The sequence below is a fragment of the Heloderma suspectum genome, chromosome 2 (assembly GCF_057233095.1).
Source record: "Heloderma suspectum isolate Gila_16-S chromosome 2, 16-S_ref, whole genome shotgun sequence".
NCBI classification, from domain to species: Eukaryota; Metazoa; Chordata; class Lepidosauria; order Squamata; family Helodermatidae; genus Heloderma; species Heloderma suspectum.
This window is the reverse complement of record NC_139459.1, coordinates 365,207,185-365,225,382: the sequence shown is the minus strand read 5'-3', so window position 1 is coordinate 365,225,382 and position 18,198 is coordinate 365,207,185. Positions and strand designations below refer to the sequence as shown.

At 52.6% G+C, this 18,198-nt stretch overlaps 12 non-coding genes across 12 annotated transcripts; 5 read left to right on the top strand and 7 right to left on the bottom strand.

Moving 5' to 3' along the window:
• Window positions 1-2,088: 2,088 nt before the first annotated feature.
• Window positions 2,089-2,162, bottom strand: TRNAN-AUU (transfer RNA asparagine (anticodon AUU)). Its single transcript has one exon. It is a non-coding gene; the product is annotated as a tRNA-Asn (tRNA).
• Window positions 2,163-3,341: 1,179 nt separating this feature from the next.
• Window positions 3,342-3,413, bottom strand: TRNAE-CUC (transfer RNA glutamic acid (anticodon CUC)). Its single transcript has one exon. It is a non-coding gene; the product is annotated as a tRNA-Glu (tRNA).
• A 3,080-nt stretch (window positions 3,414-6,493) lies between these two features.
• On the top strand, window positions 6,494-6,575 carry TRNAS-GCU (transfer RNA serine (anticodon GCU)). Its single transcript has one exon. It is a non-coding gene; the product is annotated as a tRNA-Ser (tRNA).
• A 579-nt stretch (window positions 6,576-7,154) lies between these two features.
• TRNAM-CAU (transfer RNA methionine (anticodon CAU)) lies at window positions 7,155-7,226 on the bottom strand. The gene has a single exon. It is a non-coding gene; the product is annotated as a tRNA-Met (tRNA).
• Window positions 7,227-8,295: 1,069 nt separating this feature from the next.
• On the top strand, window positions 8,296-8,368 carry TRNAV-AAC (transfer RNA valine (anticodon AAC)). The gene has a single exon. It is a non-coding gene; the product is annotated as a tRNA-Val (tRNA).
• A 353-nt stretch (window positions 8,369-8,721) lies between these two features.
• TRNAN-GUU (transfer RNA asparagine (anticodon GUU)) lies at window positions 8,722-8,795 on the top strand. Its single transcript has one exon. It is a non-coding gene; the product is annotated as a tRNA-Asn (tRNA).
• A 778-nt stretch (window positions 8,796-9,573) lies between these two features.
• Window positions 9,574-9,645, top strand: TRNAE-CUC (transfer RNA glutamic acid (anticodon CUC)). The gene has a single exon. It is a non-coding gene; the product is annotated as a tRNA-Glu (tRNA).
• Window positions 9,646-13,408: 3,763 nt separating this feature from the next.
• TRNAE-CUC (transfer RNA glutamic acid (anticodon CUC)) lies at window positions 13,409-13,480 on the bottom strand. Its single transcript has one exon. It is a non-coding gene; the product is annotated as a tRNA-Glu (tRNA).
• Window positions 13,481-14,189: 709 nt separating this feature from the next.
• TRNAN-GUU (transfer RNA asparagine (anticodon GUU)) lies at window positions 14,190-14,263 on the bottom strand. The gene has a single exon. It is a non-coding gene; the product is annotated as a tRNA-Asn (tRNA).
• A 98-nt stretch (window positions 14,264-14,361) lies between these two features.
• On the top strand, window positions 14,362-14,433 carry TRNAM-CAU (transfer RNA methionine (anticodon CAU)). Its single transcript has one exon. It is a non-coding gene; the product is annotated as a tRNA-Met (tRNA).
• Window positions 14,434-14,724: 291 nt separating this feature from the next.
• TRNAE-CUC (transfer RNA glutamic acid (anticodon CUC)) lies at window positions 14,725-14,796 on the bottom strand. The gene has a single exon. It is a non-coding gene; the product is annotated as a tRNA-Glu (tRNA).
• Window positions 14,797-15,452: 656 nt separating this feature from the next.
• TRNAN-GUU (transfer RNA asparagine (anticodon GUU)) lies at window positions 15,453-15,526 on the bottom strand. Its single transcript has one exon. It is a non-coding gene; the product is annotated as a tRNA-Asn (tRNA).
• Window positions 15,527-18,198: the final 2,672 nt, after the last annotated feature.

The following is an 18,198-nucleotide window of genomic DNA, read 5'->3' as shown; positions in this document are numbered from 1 at the left end:
GACATTTTGCAATAACGTACTAATTGAACAAGCCAAAATTGGTCCAGACAATGTGTTCCCTCATCCCGCAATACCACAAGACTTTGTACAATATACTCCCAAAAGGAGGGAGACAGTTTTGGTTGTTTTTTGTTTTGTCATCATGTCCCAATATATGCTAGAAGAAGTCTGGACTTCACCTGTTTGCACCTATTCACTAATGCCATCAAAGGGCCACAATAATGCCTTGCCACTCCGAAGAGACCAGTAAGGTTCCACCCTGCTGGCAGAGTTGGAAAAGTCCAGTGGCAAGCCTAGTACCAGCTACCAGAAGACAAAGAAAAGTCAGAAATGTGGAGCAAGTGGACATGGTTGATTGCTGTGGGTCACATAACAACTGGCCTAGTAGCGTAAAAAAACAACAACCCTCAAATGCCTATATATAAAAGACTCAAGCAATGGCAAATGCTTTAAAGATTCTGCAGTTCTTATAAAGAAAAAATTAAGTAGTGTTAAATGATTTGAAGCCTTTTGTGACCAGTGAGAGAGACACTCAGAGAGTATGTGATCATTGTCTGATCAGTTTTGAACCTTGCCTGTATAATAACACTGGAAGACAAGACATGTGTACCTAAGAAAAGCTTTGAAAAACTGAACTCCAAAGGAAATTAAAAATAGAAGTCATTGCCTGTATGTAACCATTACACAAAAGGACAGCTGGCAAGTTTTGATGTATAAAAAGACCCCACCTTCATGCAAACATGCAAATGCAATGTTACCTTCGTGAGACAGCAAAGGTTTGCATATACCACACAGCATGAAATTAGATGAACACAATCAACTTGAAGAAGGCAAAGTTGTAGCTTAGGCTCAGCTTTGTATATTTTCCAGAAAGAAATATGTCTTTGAACAAGAGAATGCAAGTAAAACTGAATGCTTGTTGAGAAAGGGTGCATGTGCTAAAATGATGAAAATGAGATTTCTGAGTAGGTAAAGCAAGTGTTAACTTTTCTTGAAAGTCACCAGTGGGAACTCAAAAGTGAAAAGTGTAGAAAAGTAGTAGAAAGTGTATAGTGATAAGAAGCAACAACTAAAGCCTTTCAAAACCAGAGTGTGATAAAAAAAAATGTTGCGAAGCATGGTAAACTAATGAAAGCCAATGCACAGAGTGTAAGGAGAGTTGCTTTGTATGTAGAACTGATAACCATAAATTGTTTATGAGTCAAGATGTACCCTAAACTGGAAAATTTAGATTTAATAAGTTGCTTAAGAATATGTGCTTTTGTTCCACTGATAAGCAGAGATAAACTCTGATAAGAAGTGTATACTGAATTGGTCCCTTTGCTTGTGCTGTTGTCATATAGATTTAATCTCTGAACGTGTGCAGATGTACTTATGTTCTTTAAAGCTCTGTCTTAGACAAACTGGTAAATTTCTGTAATCTGCACAAATAAAGTGAACGACAACAAAAAGAAAACAGTCAAGAAAGAAATGAAAAAAGTGCAGAAGCTAATGAGTATAAAAGTCTGAAGAGGGTGGCCAGAGCATCCTCTGAGATGCTTGGCCAAAAGGAGGGAATTGTGAAAGAAACGTACATTAGCTAAAAGTGAAACTGCACGTAGCCAAAACTTCTGGACAAGTAAGCATGATTATGAAGATTGTGTGAGACAAGTTTGAACCTGATGAGTAGCCAATTAATGATTTTCTCTGACCTTTTGCTAGATTTTGTATCCAATCTACTGTTGCCAAACGTGCCTTTGTCTGTATCCGGGTTTAAATACCCTGAGAAATATTTATTTATTTGTTAAGCGAATCCACGGATTCTCTTCCATACATGTCTGTCTGTCTTTTGTTCAGCTGAATAATAAAAGTGAATGCTTGGAAATAAACAGAAGAAAAGTTTTTCTTTGACAACCCTAACCCTTTGCCTTACCCCAGAGCATCAGCCAGTGCAGCCAGGCCAAAGTGTTCACCCCACAGCCTCTGCCCAACAGGGAAAAGGGTTAACAAAGATGGGATTCCAGCCCACACGTGCAAAGTGCAATGGATTGGCGGCACTCCATCACCTTCAACACCCAGCCTCATCATCAAGGCGCTGTGCCCACAAGCCATCCCTGGGCGGGCTTGAACCACCATCCTTCTGGTTAATAGCCAGACATGCTAAGCATTTACACCACAGAGACCTGAGCAATGCTGCCACTTCACCTCTCTTGGCCTCATGGCTGGGGATGGTTTGGTGACAAATGGGTTCAAAAGGGCCTCCAGCTGACTTTTCCCCATTCAGCAGAGTGGCGCAGCGGGAGCGTGCTGGGCCCATAACCCAGAGGCCGATAGAGCGAAACCATCCTCTGCTAGGTTGTCTTTTCCTTTTGCCTGTGACACCCCCCAAAGGAAAGGGGGTCCTTTCCTGCGTTTGGCCTGGATGCTCTTTGCTAAACGTTACAAAACGTGCAGCCTCCTCCTTCCCTCTGGCAACAGGCCCAGAACAAGTAACCTTCTGCTCTCCCCAGAATGCCTCTTGGCCAGGCAGCCCCAGGCCAGACTTCCCTTCGGCAGGCCAAATCCTCAGCCACACTGAAGGGCCCAAACTCCTGAGGGAACCTGGACAGCCTCTCGCCATCTTTTGCTTCTTCACAGTATTCCAGCCAAGGAATGAAAAGCTGTGCCAGTAATGTAGAAGCGCCATCCCCTCTCGTACCCGAAATGAGAATCAGGCCCCTCCAGATGTCTTGGACTACAACTCCCATCAGCTCCAGGCAGCATGGGCGATGGTCAAGGATTATGGGAGTTATAGTTCAATCTGGAGGGAGATGAGAGGGAGAGCAGGGCCATTCCCCCAGCCCAGCTAGACTAATTCATTTCTCCCCCCTTCCTTCCCTGTTCCTTTTTCCTGGTGCGTTGTGTCTTTTGAGACTGGAAGCCTGCAGGCAGGGACTGTCTTGTTTAATGGATTATTAGTAAGCTACTCCGGGAGCCTTTTTGGATGAGGAGCGGCATAAAAAGACTTCAAATAAATATATACGTGGAAATAATACGGGAATGCATGAATGTATCTGGAGGTTGCCTCCCCGGCCAAAAAGCCTGAAACACGGAGCCCTCCCTTCCACCCTCTGAGGAAGTGCAGGTGTGCCCAGTTCCCTTCTCACACCCATCACACAAGCAGAGTGCCGCCAGCTGTCTTCTCTGCGGCTGAAACGCAGGACCTTCCGAGCATGAGTCTGGCCAATGTCTACCGCGCCAAGAAGGCTGCAGAAGGAAAACAGCCTGGGTGCTTTTCTATGGAAATCCTGCCGCAGTGAGGCCAGTAGACAACACGGCAGCAAGAGCTTCACCTTTCTGAAGGCAGGCAGGGAGCAAAAAGCTTCCCTGGCTGAGAATCGAACCCGGGCCGCAGCGGTGAGAGCGCTGAATCCTGACCACTAGACCACCAGGGAGAGGTGAGAGGGCTCTGCGCCCCTCCGCTCCTGCACTTGATGGGACGCATATCTGGGTGCAGCTGGTGCTAACACTTTTTAAAGCCAACCTTGGCCACAAGCCTAGAACTGGAAACCTTATGTTCTGGGACTAATGTCTCTCAGGCAGCCATGAGAAAGCTTGTTCTCCAGCAGGCCACGTCTTCTGCCACAATGAAATGCCCCAGCCCTAGAGGGAACTTGTTGAAGAACAGAAAGCAGAGAGTAGGAATAAATAGTAAATTCTCCAATGGAGGGAAGTAAATAGTGGGGTCCCACAGGGATCTGTATTGAGACCAATGCTTTTCAACTCGTTCATAAATGACCTGAAGTTAGGAGTGAGCAGTGAAGTGGCCAATTTGCCGATGACACCAAATTATTTAGGGCGGTTAAAACAAAAAGAGATTGTGAAGAACTCCAAAAGGATCTCTCCAAACTGGGAGATTGATAATCCAAATGGCAAATGCGGTTCAGAGTAAGCAAATGTAACGTGATGCATGTTGGGGCAAAAAAACCCAACTTCAAGTGTAACCTGATGGGATCTGAGCTAGCAGTGACTAACTGAGAAAGAGATCTCGAGGTTGTGGTGGACAGCTCGATGAAGATGTCACCCCAGTGTGCAGCTGCTGTAAAAAGGCAAACTCTGTGTAACACATAATTGGGAGGGGAATTGAGAATAAAACTGCCAATATCATACTGCCTTTATACAAATCTATGGTACGACCACACTTAAATACTGTGTACAGCTCTGGCCACCAAACCCAAGAAAAAAGATTTTGTAGAGCTGGCAAAAGTGCAGAGGAAGGCAACTAAAATCACGAAGGGGCTGGAGCAACTCCCCTATGAAGGAAGGTTACAACAGATTGTTTAGCTTGGGAAAAAAGACAAGTAAGGGGAGATATGATAGAGGTGTACAGAATTATGCATGGTGTGGAGAATGTGGATAGGAAGGCATTTTTCTCCCTCTCATAATACTAGAACCCAGTGGGGTCACCCCATGAAGCTTATTGGTGGGAGGACTGATAAAAGGAAGGACTTCATACAGCGCATAAACTATGGAATTTGCTAGCACAAGATGTAGTGATGGCCACCAATTTGGATGGCTTTAAAAGAGGATTGAACAAATTCCTGGAGGAGAAGGCTATCAATGGCTAATAGGCTTGATGGCTATGTGCCACCTCCAGTACCAGAGGCAGTGAGCCTATGTACACCAGTTGCTGAGGAAGATAGGCGGGAGCGTTCTCTTGCGCTTGTGTCCCATCTACTGCCTGCCTCCTCTGTCTGCTTTCTGCCCAACCAAAAGACAACCGCATCAGAGCCAGTCAAAGGGTTTACATCCAAAAGCATTCATCTGTTGGGGGAAAGGCCCAAAGGGGGTGGGATCTGGACCCACGGGTGCCTCTTGCCTTGCCCATTTCTCCCTGGATTATTGTCCCCAATGTGCTTCTTTAATGAGCCAATGATGGGGAGGCATGAGGAGGGGTTAGATCTTGTGAATACGTCTTCTTTGGCCTTCCGCCAGTCAAACATTAACACCCCACAACCCCCCTCAGGTGGGCTAAAAGGCTGCTGACGGCAGGAGTCAAACCCATGTGCACAGAACACAATGGATTAGCGGTCCATCACCTCCATCCTGCAGCCACTTTGCTGGGAACAAGGAGCCCAGAACCGCCCCTGGGTGGGCTCGAACCACCATCCTTCTGGTTAACAGCCAGACGTGCTGACCCATTGCGCCACAGAGACCCGGGCAGTGCTGCCTCTCAGCCTCCCTTGGCCTGAGGTTTCTTGGTTGGGGATAGTTTGGAGAGAAATGGGCTGACACCAGCTCACTTTCCCCCATCCAGCAGAGTGGGGCAGCGGGGGCGTGCTGGGCCCATAACCCAGAGGCCAATGGAGCGAAACCATCCTCTGCTAGGTGGCTGCTGCTGTCCTTTCCTTTTGCTTTGGACACCCTGTCAAGGAAACTGTGCCCCTTCCCGAGGCTGGCCGAGACGCACACTTTGTGTCCCAAATTTCTAAATGGTACAACATGGACTTTCCCCCAGCTTTTCTTTTGCTGGGGTCTCCATTTTTGGCCTGGCTGTTAGGAAAAAGCCATGTTTCTGCATGGTTTCAATCCAGGGACCTTTTTGTGTCAGGGTGATTATAACAGCTGCTCCATTCCATTCACTCCACCTGTTTTTTTTACGCTATGTCCACCCACCACATACCCAACTTATAAATAACTCCACCCCCCCGCCCCCCAGGTGGCTGTGGGTGGTGAAACTGGAGTGCTTACTTCAGGTTCATGATGGAGCGGCAATGCACTATTTCGATGTTGCGCTTTTAAGGGGAATTTTTTTTAAGGGTAGAGGCTGCTGAGCAGAGCACACATACAGTTTCGTGGAGATGGCCGCCAGAGGTTAGTGGTAGGCAAGGAGAAGTAAATGATAGAATCATAGAATAGTAGAATAGTGGGGTTGGAAGGGGCCTACAAGGCCATCGAGTCCAACCCCCTGCTCAATACAGGAATCTAAGTCAGAGCATCCCTGACAGATGGCTGTCCAGCCTCGTCTTGAACGCCTCCAGTGTGGGAGAGCCCACCGCCTCCCTAGGTAAATACCATGATGTAGCTCAGAACTCCTGAACAGCCCGCTGCAAAATGGCAGACATATCAGGGGAAAATAGGGAGGGGAAACATTGGGGGAACACCCCTTGACTGGAGTCAGTGAGGTCACGGCCAGGTGAAAGACACATCCCTGGGCAGGGCTATCGTGCCAATGTAAATGAGGAGGGTTGGTACGCACAACAACAGAAGCGCAGACAAGCCGAATGAAGGAAAACAATCGGACTAAAAGTAATGTAAGAAAAAACGGTTTTTCGGTGAAAATCTCTGGGATGGCTGCAAAATGGCCTTAACATCTTGTGCCCTGAATGACTTCCAAATGTAGCCAAATCACAGTAAATTGCTTGTGGAGACAACCCCCAGGTCTCCGTGGCGCAACGGGTCAGCACGTCTGGCTGTTAACCAGAAGGATGGTGGTTCAAGCCCACCCAGGGACGGCTGTGGGAGCCCTGCCCTTGACGAGGTGGCCGAGTGGTGAAGGCGATGGACTGCTAATCCGTTGTGCTCTGCACGCGTGGGTTCGAATCCCACCCTGGTCGAGCCTTTTCCCCACTGGCTGGAGGCCCTGGGGGAAAAATATTTGGCTAACTTTAGCTCTGGGAATGCAAAAGGGGAGAGGAAGGCATGGGCCAGCAGGGACTCAAACCCGGGTTGCAAGATTGGGAACCTCACATGATGCCTGGCACAGCTGATGAGGGCCTTATAAAAGGCAGTGGCTGACAAAGTCTGCCATGAGAGCCATTCAGTGTAGAGCAGAAAACTGGTTCTCGGCCTGTTTATATATTATTATTGCAAACATATCCCACCTTTTTTCCTGTTGCAAGGAACCCAAGGCAGCTTACACAGTCCCACCCCTCTCCATTTTATTCTCACAACAACCCTGTGAGGTAGGTTAGGCTGAGAGTCAGTGACTGGCGCAAAGTCACCCACCAGAGTGGGGAATATAAGCCGGATCTCTCGAGTCCCAACACTCTAACCACTACACCACACAGTTTTCAGAAAAGAGGAGGGGCTACATGTTTATTCATTTGTAGCGCAAGGCATACTGGCCAGCAGTGGGAAGGGCCCGCTTTTCCTTTGTGGGGCGCCACAGGCAAAAGGAGGAGGCAGCAGCTACCTAGCAGAGGATGGCTTCGATCCATCGACCTCTGGGTTATGGGCCCAGCACGCTCCCGCTGCGCCACTCTGCTGATAGGTATGGCTTGTCAGAGCATGTGTCACCTAGCCAACCTCGGCATGCAACCTCAGACCAAAGGAGGTGGAGGGGCAGCACTGCCCAGGTCTCTGTGGTGCAATTGGTCAGTGCATCGGAAGGGAAAATCATTCAAGCCTGCTCAGGAATGGCTACAGGTCAGAGAATTCTACCACGGATCTCGGTGAGGCCAAATGCCAGTGCATTCAGCCCCCCGAAATCCGTGGCGGAACGAAGCCCCCCCCCTCCGCAAAAGGCGCGCGAAACGGGACACTTACACGGTGCTGTTCGCGCTGCTTTGCGAATGGCGGCCACATCTGCAGCCACCATTTGCTTCTTCATTATGGCTGTGATAGGCTACATAAATATTTACGTAGCCTATCACGGCAAAAAAAAGGGAACGCAAATGGCAGCCGCCATAGCTGCCATTTGTGTTCCCTTTTTTTTTGCCGTGATAGGCTATGTAAATATTTTTTACGTAGTGTGTTGGTCTCATAATCTGAAGGTCCTGAGTTCGAGCCTCAGAGAAGGCAGCTTCTGCTTGCAGCACCCTCTGCTTTTGCCCTGGACATGGGAGAGGAGCTGTGCTGTGCGAACCTCCTGGGCTTCCTCAAAGAGGCAAAGGGGAGTCACTGTCTGGCAGGGTTTTTGGTCTAGGGGCATGATTCTTGCTTTGGGAGTGACAGGACACACACTTGAGCTCCCCTTTTCTTTGGGGATATGTCCAAAGCAAAGCCAAATGTTACAGCTGCATATCAGAGGCTGGGATCCAGCAGGCAACCTCTCAGTTATGGGCCCAGCACTCTTCCTCTGTGCCACTCGGCTGGGTAGAGAAAGGGGCACAACTCATGTTTCCGTGTCTGTGGTTATCATGTCTCCCTGGCATTTCAATGCTCTAAGGATGCCCCGAATCGCACACCACAGCCTGCTGGTGTTCCAGCAGACTAGATATCAGCGGGCACGTTGCCTTTGGCATTAGCACCCCTGAGCTCCAGAGCGCTTCTGCTGGACTCTGATGGTCAGCTGTGGAAATGGGGGAGCTGGTGTGGGGCAGTGTTTGTGCAGACGTTTCTGTAGGGTAGTGGCTATCACATTTGCCTAACACGCAAGAGGCCCCTGGATCGAAACCAGGCAGAAACACGGCTTTTACTGAGCAGCAAGGCCCAAAATGGAGCCCCCAGCCAGAGAAAAGCTTGGAGAAAGGCTGTGTCGTACCATCTAGAAATTTTGGACACAAAGTGTGTGTCTTGGCCAGCTCGGGAAGGGGCACAGTTTCCTTGGCAGGGTGTCTGAAGCAAAAGGAAAGGGCGGCAGCAGCCACCTAGCAGAGGATGGTTTCGCTCCATCGGCCTCTGGGTTATGGGCCCAGCACGCTCCCGCTGCGCCACTCTGCTGGATGGGGGAAAGTGAGCTGGTGTCAGCCCATTTGTCACCAAACCATCCCTGGCCATGAAACCTCAGGCCAAGGGAGGCTGAGAGGCAGCACTGCCCGAGTCTCTGTGGCGCAATGGGTCAGCGCGTCTGGCTGTTAACCAGAAGGATGGTGGTTCGAGCCCACCCAGGGACGGCTCTGGGCTCCTTGTTCCCGGCAAGGGGGCTGCAGGATGAAGGTGATGGACCGCTATTCCATTGTGTTCTGTGCACATGGGTTTGACTCCTGCTGTCAGCAGCCTTTTAGCCCACCTGACGGGGGTTCTTGGGTGTTAATTTTTGACTGGTGAAAGGCCAAAGAAGACGCATTCACAAGATCTACACCCCCTCCTCATGCCTCCCCATCATTGGCGCATTAAACAGGCTCATTGGGGACAATAACCCGGGGGGAAGTGGGCGAGGCAAGAGGCACCCGTGGGTCCAGATTCCACCCCCTTTGGCCCCTTTCCCCCACAGACTGCGGCTTTGGGGTGTAAACCCTTTGGCTGGCTGTGCTGTGTTTTTCTTTTGGTAGGGCAGAAAGCAGATGGAGGCAGGCGCTAGCCAGGGCCCGATCCCGAGTCACAAGATGGGCAACCTTGCTTCATCCCCCCAAATGCTGTGGACTCAGCCAAGGAGGCCTGTTTCCTGCCCTGGCAAAGGGACTGCATGGAAGTGTGCCCTCCCTGGGTTCCCTCCAGTGTTGGGGCATTTCACTGTGGCAGAAGACGAGGGCTGCTGGAGGACAAGCTTTCTTGTGGCTGGTGGGGTGGCTGGCTGAGAGACATTCGTTGCAGAACAAAAGTTTTCCTGTCCTAGGCTTGTGGCCAAAGGAGGCTTAAATCTAAAACGTCTTTTTCATGTTAGCACCAGCTGCACTCAGATATGCGTCCCATCAAGTGCAGGAGCGGAGGGGCGCAGAGCCCTCTCACCTCTCCCTGGTGGTCTAGTGGTCAGGATTTGGCGCTCTCACCGCCACGGCCCGGGTTCGATTCCCGGCCAGGGAAGCTTTTTGCTCCCTGCCTGCCTTCAGAAAGGTGAAGCTCTTTCTGCCGTGTTGTCTACTGGCCTCACTGCAGCAGGATTTCCATAGAAAAGCACCCAAGCTGTTTTCCTTCTGCAGCCTTCTTAGTGTGGTAGACATTGGCCAGATTCATGCTCTGAAGGTCCTGCGTTTCAGCCGCAGAGAAGACAGCTAGCGGCACTCTGCTTGTGTGATGGGTGTGAGAAGGGAACTGGGCACACCTGCACTTCCTCAGAGGGTGGAAGGGAGGGCTCCGAGTTTCAGGCTTTTTGGCCAGGGAGGCAACCTCCAGATACATTCATGCATTCCCGTATTATTTCCACGTATATATTTATTTGAAGTCTTTTTATGCCGCTCCTCATCCAAAAAGGCTCCCGGAGTAGCTTACTAATAATCAATTAAACAAGACAGTCCCTGCCAGCAGGCTTCCAATCTCAAAAGACACAACGCACAAGGAAGGAACGGGGAAGGAAGGGGGGATAAATGAATTCTAGCAGGGTTGGTGGAATGGTCCTTCTTTCCCTCTCATCTCCCTCCGTTTTGAACTATAACTCTCATAATCCTTGACCAGTGGCCATGCAGAATTGGGGCTGATGGGAGTTGTAGTCCAAGACATCTGGAGGGGCCTGATTCTCATTTCAGGTACGAGAGGGGATGGTGCCTCTACATTACCGACACAGCTTTTCATTCCTTGGCTGAAATACTGTGAAGAAGCAAAAGATGGCGAGAGGCTGTCCAGGATCCCTCATGTGTTTTGGGCCCTTCAGTGTGGCTGAGGATTTGGCCTGCCGAAGGAAAGTCTGGCCTGGGGCTGCCTGGCCAAGAGGCATTCTGGGGAGAGCAGAAGGTTACTTGTTCTGGGCCTGTTGCCAGAGGGAAGGAGGACGCTGCATGTTTAGTAATGTTTAGCAAAGAGCATCCTGACCAATGGCAGGAAGGGACCTCGTTTCTTTGGTGGGGTGTCCACAGCAAAAGGAAAAGGCAGCAGCCACCTAGCAGAGGATGGTTTCGATCCATCGGCCTCTGGGTTATGGGCCCAGCACGCTCCTGCTGCGCCACTCTGCTGGATGGGGGAAAGTGAGCTGGAGGGCCTTGTGAACCCATTTGTCACCAAACCATCCCCAGCCAGGAAACCTCAGGCCAAGGGAGGCTGAGAGGCAGCACCGCCCAGGTCGCCGTGGTGTAAACGGTTAGCACTTTTGGCTGGGGACAGTTTGGTGAGAAACAGGCTGAAAAGGCCCACCATTTGCGTTCCCTTTTTTTGCCGTGATAGGCTATGTAAATATATACGTAGCCTATCATGGCAAAATACAGGGACTCAAATGGCAGCGGCTAAGGCGGCCGCCATTTGCGTCCCTATGAAGCCCAGTGGCCGGATGACCAGCTGCAGCTGGTCCCGGCCAGCGGCTCCACGGAGTCGCAGAGGAGCAGAGCCAGCCGGGGAGAATTTCGGGGGGAGGGACAGAGCGCCTTCCCCCCCACCGCAAATGTCACCCTTCGAAAAGGTAAGTGACTTTCGTACATCCCTACGTGCCCCTCCCTCGATGAGGCGGCCGAGTGCTGATGGACTGCTAAGCCATTGTATTTTGCCTGCATGGCTTCGAATCCCACCCATGGCATAGGCTTTTTCTCCCACTGTTTCTGCTCTTTCTAACTCAGGCCTCCTTTCATGCATGGAAAAGTTCTGAGTGTTTCTGTTTTATGACAGCCTCGCAGTGTAGTCCTCTGTAAATATTGCAGGTGTTGCAAATTGCATTTTTATCCCACCTTTTCCTCCAAGCTGGAGAAGGAGAAGTAGCAGGCGGCTGTCCGGGTCTCCTCCGGAGTTGCAGCACTTTACAGCAGCTGAGTGAGGGTTTGGCCTGCCGAAGAAGAGCTGACCCGTGGCTGCCGGGGGAAGAGCCGTTCCTTGCGGAGCAGGACGTCCCCAGCGCTAGGCTGGTGCTGGAGGAAAAGGGGGTCTGTAGAGCCACCAGCCTTCTGCTCCGTAAGCAATGGCTGTCAGCTAGGCAGCCACGTGGCAGGCTCTCCTTCGGCCCACCAGGTCTGGAGCTGCTCTGAGGGAATTCCCGAGGGAACCTGGGGAGCGCCTCTGTCTACCTCTCCCCCCCAGCCTTTTCCCAGGGCCCAGCTTCAGTACTGCAGTGGGCCTTGTAGGTTATAGCCAGGATTTGATTAGAAGTAGCCCGGAAGGGCTTGGGCCTGTTCAGTTTCTGGAACGTCAGAGTCTGAGTGAGCTTATCCCTGCCAGTGTTCTCAGAGCAGAGCCAGGGGAGCCACCCGACCCCCGGTCCACCTGCTGGTCTGGCCTTGGGAGGCTGGAAGCTGCCTGTGAGAACCTGACCGGGGGGCGGGGGGGCTTTGCAGAAGGGTCGCCCAGGTTGAAGCGTCACTGCTGGAGGGCCGAGCAGTGCCGCCCTGTTCAGACAGGGGCCTTGCGGAAAGGCTAAAGGCCCGTGTCGGTCAAGGGATCTGGAGGGGGTGTCCTGCAGTCACGCCTCCCCTTTTAAGCTGATGCAAAGGCGAAGAGCCTTTGCTAGGAACATCTCGTCTTCATTGCCCGAAGCCTTCTCTGTTTGGATCCATCATCGTCTGGGCTTTTGGAGGCACTCTGCACATGGACTGGAACCTTGGATTGCTAAGCACTTGCCATGAAAAGTACTGTGAGGCTTTTCATTGACTTGAATTCTGACGGGGATAAGCTCACACAGACGCTGACATTCCAGAAACTGAATAGGCCCAAGCCCTTCCAGGCTACTTCTAATCAAATCTTGGCTATAACCTGCAAGGCCCACTGCAGTACTGAAGCTGGGCCCTGACACCTTTTTGCCCAGGAAGGAAAGGGCCCACATCCAGTCGCCAATCTTGTGACCCGAGTTCAGCTCTCAGTTGGTGCACCCTAACCCTTTGCCTTACTCCAGTCAGTACAGCCAGGAAAAAGTTTTCGCCCCACAGCTTCTGTCCACCAGGGAAAAGAGTCAACAAGGGTGGGATTCCAGCCTACGCATGCAAAGCACAAGGGATGAGCATTCCATCACCGTCAACACCCAGCCTCGTCATCGAGGCACCGTGCTCACAAGCCATCCCTGTGTGGGCTCAGACCACCAACCCCACTCTGCTAGATGGGGAAAAGTGAGCTGGTGGGCCTTTTCAGCCTGTTTCTCACCAAACTGTCCCCGGCCAGAAGTGCTAACCGTTTACACCACGGCGACCTGGGTGGTGCTGCCTCTCAGCCTCCCTTGGCCTGAGGGTTCCTGGCTGGGGATGGTTTGGTGACAAATGGGTTCACATGGGCCTCCAGCTCACTTTCCCCCATCCAGCAGAGTGGAGCAGCAGGAGCGTGCTGGGCCCATAACCCAGAGGTCGATGGATCGATACCATCCTCTGCTAGGTGGCTGCTGCCTTTTCCTTTTGCCGTGGACATCCCACCAAAGAAACGAGGTCCCTTCCTGCCATTGGTCAGGATGCTCTTTGCTAAACATTACTAGACATGCAGCGTCCTCCTTCCCTGTGCCCAGTTCCCTTCTCACACCCATCACACAAGCAGAGTGCCGCTAGCTGTCTTCTCTGCGGCTGAAACGCAGGACCTTCAGAGTATGAGACTGACCAATGTCTACTGCGCCAAGAAGGCTGCAGAAGGAAAACAGCCTGGGTGCTTTTCTATGGAAATCCTGCTGCAGTGAGGCCAGAAGACGACACAGCAGCAAGAGCTTCACCTTTCTGAAGGCAGGCAGGGAGCAAAAAGCTTCCCTGGCCGGGAATCGAACCCGGGCCGTGGCGGTGAGAGCGCCAAATCCTGACCACTAGACCACCAGGGAGAGGTGAGAGGGCTCTGCGCCCCTCCGCTCCTGCACTGGCCACAAGCCTAGGACAGTAAACCTTCTGTACTGCAACGAATGTCTCTCAGCCAGCCACCCCACCAGCCACAAGAAAGCTTGTCCTCCAGCAGCCCACGTCTTCTGCCACAGTGAAATGCCCCAGCACTGGAGGGAACCCAGGGAGGGCACACTTCCCTGCAGTCCCTTTGCCAGGGCAGGAAATGGGCCTCCTTGGCTGAGTCCACGGCATCTGGGGGGATGAAGCAAGGTTGCCCATCTTGTGACTCGGGATCGGGCCCTGGCTAGCGCCTGCCTCCATCTGCTTTCTGCCCTACCAAAAGAAAAACACAGCACAGCCAGCCAAAGGGTTTACACCCCAAAGCCGCAGTCTGTGGGGGAAAGGGGCCAAAGGGGGTGGGATCTGGCCCCACGGGTGCCTCTTGCCTTGCCCACTTCCCCCCGGGTTATTGTCCCAAATGTGCTTGTTTAATGAGCCAATGATATAGAAGCATGAGGAGGGGTTGTAGATCTTGTGAATGCGTCTTCTTTGGCCTTTCGCCAGTCAAAAATTAACACCCAAGAACCCCCGTCAGGTGGGCTAAAAGGCTGCTGACAGCAGGAGTCAAACCCATGTGCACAGAACACAATGGATTAGCGGTCCATCACCTCCATCCTGCAGCCCCCTTGCCGGGAACAAGGAGCCCAGAGCCGTCCCTGGGTGGGCTCGAACCACCATCCTTCTGGTTAACAGCCAGACGCGCTGACCCATTGCGCCACAGAGACCGGGCAGTGCTGCCTCTCAGCCTCCCTTGGCCTGAGGTTTCATGGCCAGTGATGGTTTGGTGACAAATGGGCTGACACCAGCTCACTTTCCCCCATCCAGCAGAGTGGCGCAGCGGGAGCGTGCTGGGCCCATAACCCAGAGGTCGATGGATCGAAACCATCCTCTGCTAGGTGGCTGCTGCCTTTTCCTTTTGCCGTGGACACCCCACCAAAGAAACGAGGTCCCTTCCTGCCATTGGTCAGGATGCTGTTTGCTAAACATTACTAGACATGCAGCGTCCTCCTTCCCTGTGCCCAGTTCCCTTCAGAGCATGAGTCTGACCAATGTCTACCGCGCCAAGAAGGCTGCAGAAGGAAAACAGCCTGGGTGCTTTTCTATGGAAATCCTGCCGCAGTGAGGCCAGAAGACAACACGGCAGCAAGAGCTTCACCTTTCTGAAGGCAGGCAGGGAGCAAAAAGCTTCCCTGGCCGGGAATCGAACCCGGGCCGCGGCGGTGAGAGCGCCGAATCCTGACCACTAGACCACCAGGGAGAGGTGAGAGGGCTCTGCGCCCCTCCGCTCCTGCACTGGCCACAAGCCTAGGACAGGAAACCTTTTGTTCTGCAACGAATGTCTCTCAGCCAGCCACCCCACCAGCCACAAGAAAGCTTGTCCTCCAGCAGCCCTCGTCTTCTGCCACAATGAAATGCCCCAACACTGGAGGGAACCCTTGGCTGAGTCCACGGCATCTGTGGGGATGAAGCAAGGTTGCCCATCTTGTGACTCGGGATCGGGCCCTGGCTAGCGCCTGCCTCCATCTGCTTTCTGCCCTACCAAAAGAAAAACACAGCACAGCCAGCCAAAGGGTTTACACCCCAAAGCCGCAGTCTGTGGGGGAAAGGGGCCAAAGGGGGTGGGATCTGGCCCCACGGGTGCCTCTTGCCTTGCCCACTTCCCCCCGGATTATTGTCCCCAATGTGCCTATTTAATGCAACAATGATGGGGAGGCATGAGGAGGGGGTGTAGATCTTGTGAATGCGTCTTCTTTGGCCTTTCACCAGTCAAAAATTAACACCCAAGAACCCCCGTCAGGTGGGCTAAAAGGCTGCTGACAGCAGGAGTCAAACCCATGTGCACAGAATGCAATGGATTAGCGGTCCATCACCTCCATCCTGCAGCCCCCTTGCCGGGAACAAGGAGCCCAGAGCCGTCCCTGGGTGGGCTCGAACCACCATCCTTCTGGTTAACAGCCAGACGCGCTGACCCATTGCGCCACAGAGACTCAGGCAGTGCTGCCTCTCAGCCTCCCTTGGCCTGAGGTTTCATGGCCAGGGATGGTTTGGTGACAAATGGGCTGACACCAGCTCACTTTCCCCCATCCAGCAGAGTGGCGCAGCGGGAGCGTGCTGGGCCCATAACCTAGAGGTCGATGGATCGAAACCATCCTCTGCTAGGTGGCTGCTGCCGCCCTTTCCTTTTGCTTCGGACACCCTGCCAAGGAAACTGTGCCCCTTCCCGAGGCTGGCCAAGACGCACACCAAGACGCACAAGACGCACACTCCCCCATTTCCACAGCTGACCATCAGAGTCCAGCAGAAGCGCTCTGGAGCTCAGGGGTGCTAATGCCAAAGGCAACGTGCCCGCTGATATCTAGTCTGCTGTAAAGGAGCAGCAGGCTGTGGTGTGCGATTCGGGGCATCCTTAGAGCATTGAAATGCCAGGGAGACATGATAGCCACAGACAGGGAAACATGAGTTGTGCCCCTTTCTCTACCCAGCCGAGTGGCACAGAGGAAGAGTGCTGGGCCCATAACTGAGAGGTTGCCTGCTGGATCCCAGCCTCTGATATGCAGCTGTAACATTTGGCTTTGCCTTGGACATATCCCCAAAGAAAAGGGGAGCTCAAGTGTGTGTCCTGTCACTCCCAAAGCAAGAATCATGCCCCTAGACCAAAAACCCTGCCAGACAGTGACTCCCCTTTGTCTCTCTGAGGAAGCCCAGGAGGTTCACACAGCACAGCTCCTCTCCCATGTCCAGGGCAAAAGCAGAGGGTGCTGCAAGCAGAAGCTGCCTTCTCTGAGGCTCGAACTCAGGACCTTCAGAGTATGAGACCGACACACTGCCTGCTGCACTAAGAAGGCTGCGGGGAAAAGCAGACTGGGTGCCTTTTGTGTGCAAATCCATTCCCAGCCTCGCTATTAGATAACAACTTCGCAAGCGCTCGACCTCTAGAAGGGCGGGGGGGGGGGGAGTAGCAAAAGGCTTCCCTGGCCGGGAATCAAACCCCGGCCGCGGCAGTGAGAGCACCGAATCCTGGCCGCTAGACCACCAGGGAGAAAGGCCGGGCGGGAGCCTTTACAGCTCAGCTTCTCAGCAAATCGCTCAGCACCATCCATTGAACAGAAGCCTCCGCCAGAATGCACTCCTCCCACCTGGCCATAGGACCCCCTCACAGCGGCCCCACGCAAGCTCTCTCGCTGCCTGAGGAGGGAAAGAACGCGCGCTGCTCAGGGGGTGTTGCACCCCATCGCGGTGCTGCAGCCCCATTTGTCCCACACCCCCTACACTGACTCCATCACGCCTCCCTTGCCTCGTCGCGCACCCCCAGCCGCTTCCAGCATCTGCGCCCCCCTTCCGCTTCCCTTACCGCTGCTGTCACATTCGCTCCCTGGAGAAGCCGCGCAGCGAGAAGCAGCAGCTCTCGCTGAAGGGGCTCTCGGCGCCAGCCAGAGGTGGGGGGCTGAAAGCAGCTGCCTGTCCTCTGTTTCACCCCAGGGATTCCCTCAGAGCAAAACAGAGGGCAGGCAGCTGCTGCAGACAGCCCACCGGCTGCCCTCTTGCTGAGGCATTTGCACAGCGGGAGAGCGGGCCTGGCGGGGCTCTCCGGAGCACCTGCTGGAGGCAGGGGTTGCAGCCCCTCCTGAAGGGGGGGAGCAGCACAATTCACCGCTCCTCCTGCTCTGCCACCTAAGGCGGGGGCCTCACCCCACCTCATGGGAAAGCCAGCCCTGCCTCGGAAAATCAAACCCAGGATGCAGTACTGAAGGCACCACCAGGGACAGGCGAAAGGCTGTCACAGAGAGGAAGGCCAGGACCTCTTCTCGATCAGCCCAGAACGCAGGACACGGAATAACGGCTCAAGGTGAAGGAAGTCAGATTCCAGCTGAACATCAGGAAACTTCCTGACTGCTAGAGCAATACGACAATGGAACCAATTCCCTGGGGAGGCGGTGGGCTGTCCCACACTGCAGAGCCTCCTGCCATCTTTTCGTCTTCATCAGGTTTCTGCCAGGGAAGGAAAAAGGCCCCTTATCAACTACGCCAGTGGTGTAAAAGCATCATGTGAGGTTCCCAGTCTTGTGACCTGAGTTCAAGTCCTGGCTGGCACATTCTTTCTTCTGCCTTTTGCTTTTCTGAGAAGCAAAGACAGCACAGGCAATGAAAAATATCTTTTTTGCCACAGATTTTTTGCCTCCAGTGGGGAAAGTGACCTGTGGCAGATCAGGCAAATCTTTCATATTTGCATCATCTAAGCCCTGCTGCCCAACTAGGAAATTCTGTTATCAAATGCCTGCAAGAGAATTCTGGATTTAAAAATGGGATTCCAATGGCTAATGTAACACAACTTGGCCTCTTGGCCAAAGAGCAACAAATGTGTCTCTTCTCTGAGGTTTGCCAGATGAGAAACAGCAATTCCCCGCCATTGGTGATTGATGAGTGGCACCCTTGGCTGACAAGAAAGGAACCGGGACAAAGAGACGCCCATGTTAGATTTATAGTTATCTCTTCTTCTTAGCATTGTAAACAAGGGAATTATACAACAATCGCTTCATAACAAAGCCAGGTATGCCATCAGATAAAGTAGCAAGAGGGCTCTTCCCAAATTGCTCAGAACAAGCCGTGTTCCTGCCCAGGAAAAAATCTGGGGATCTTTTGCCTGTCAGGCAATAACCTG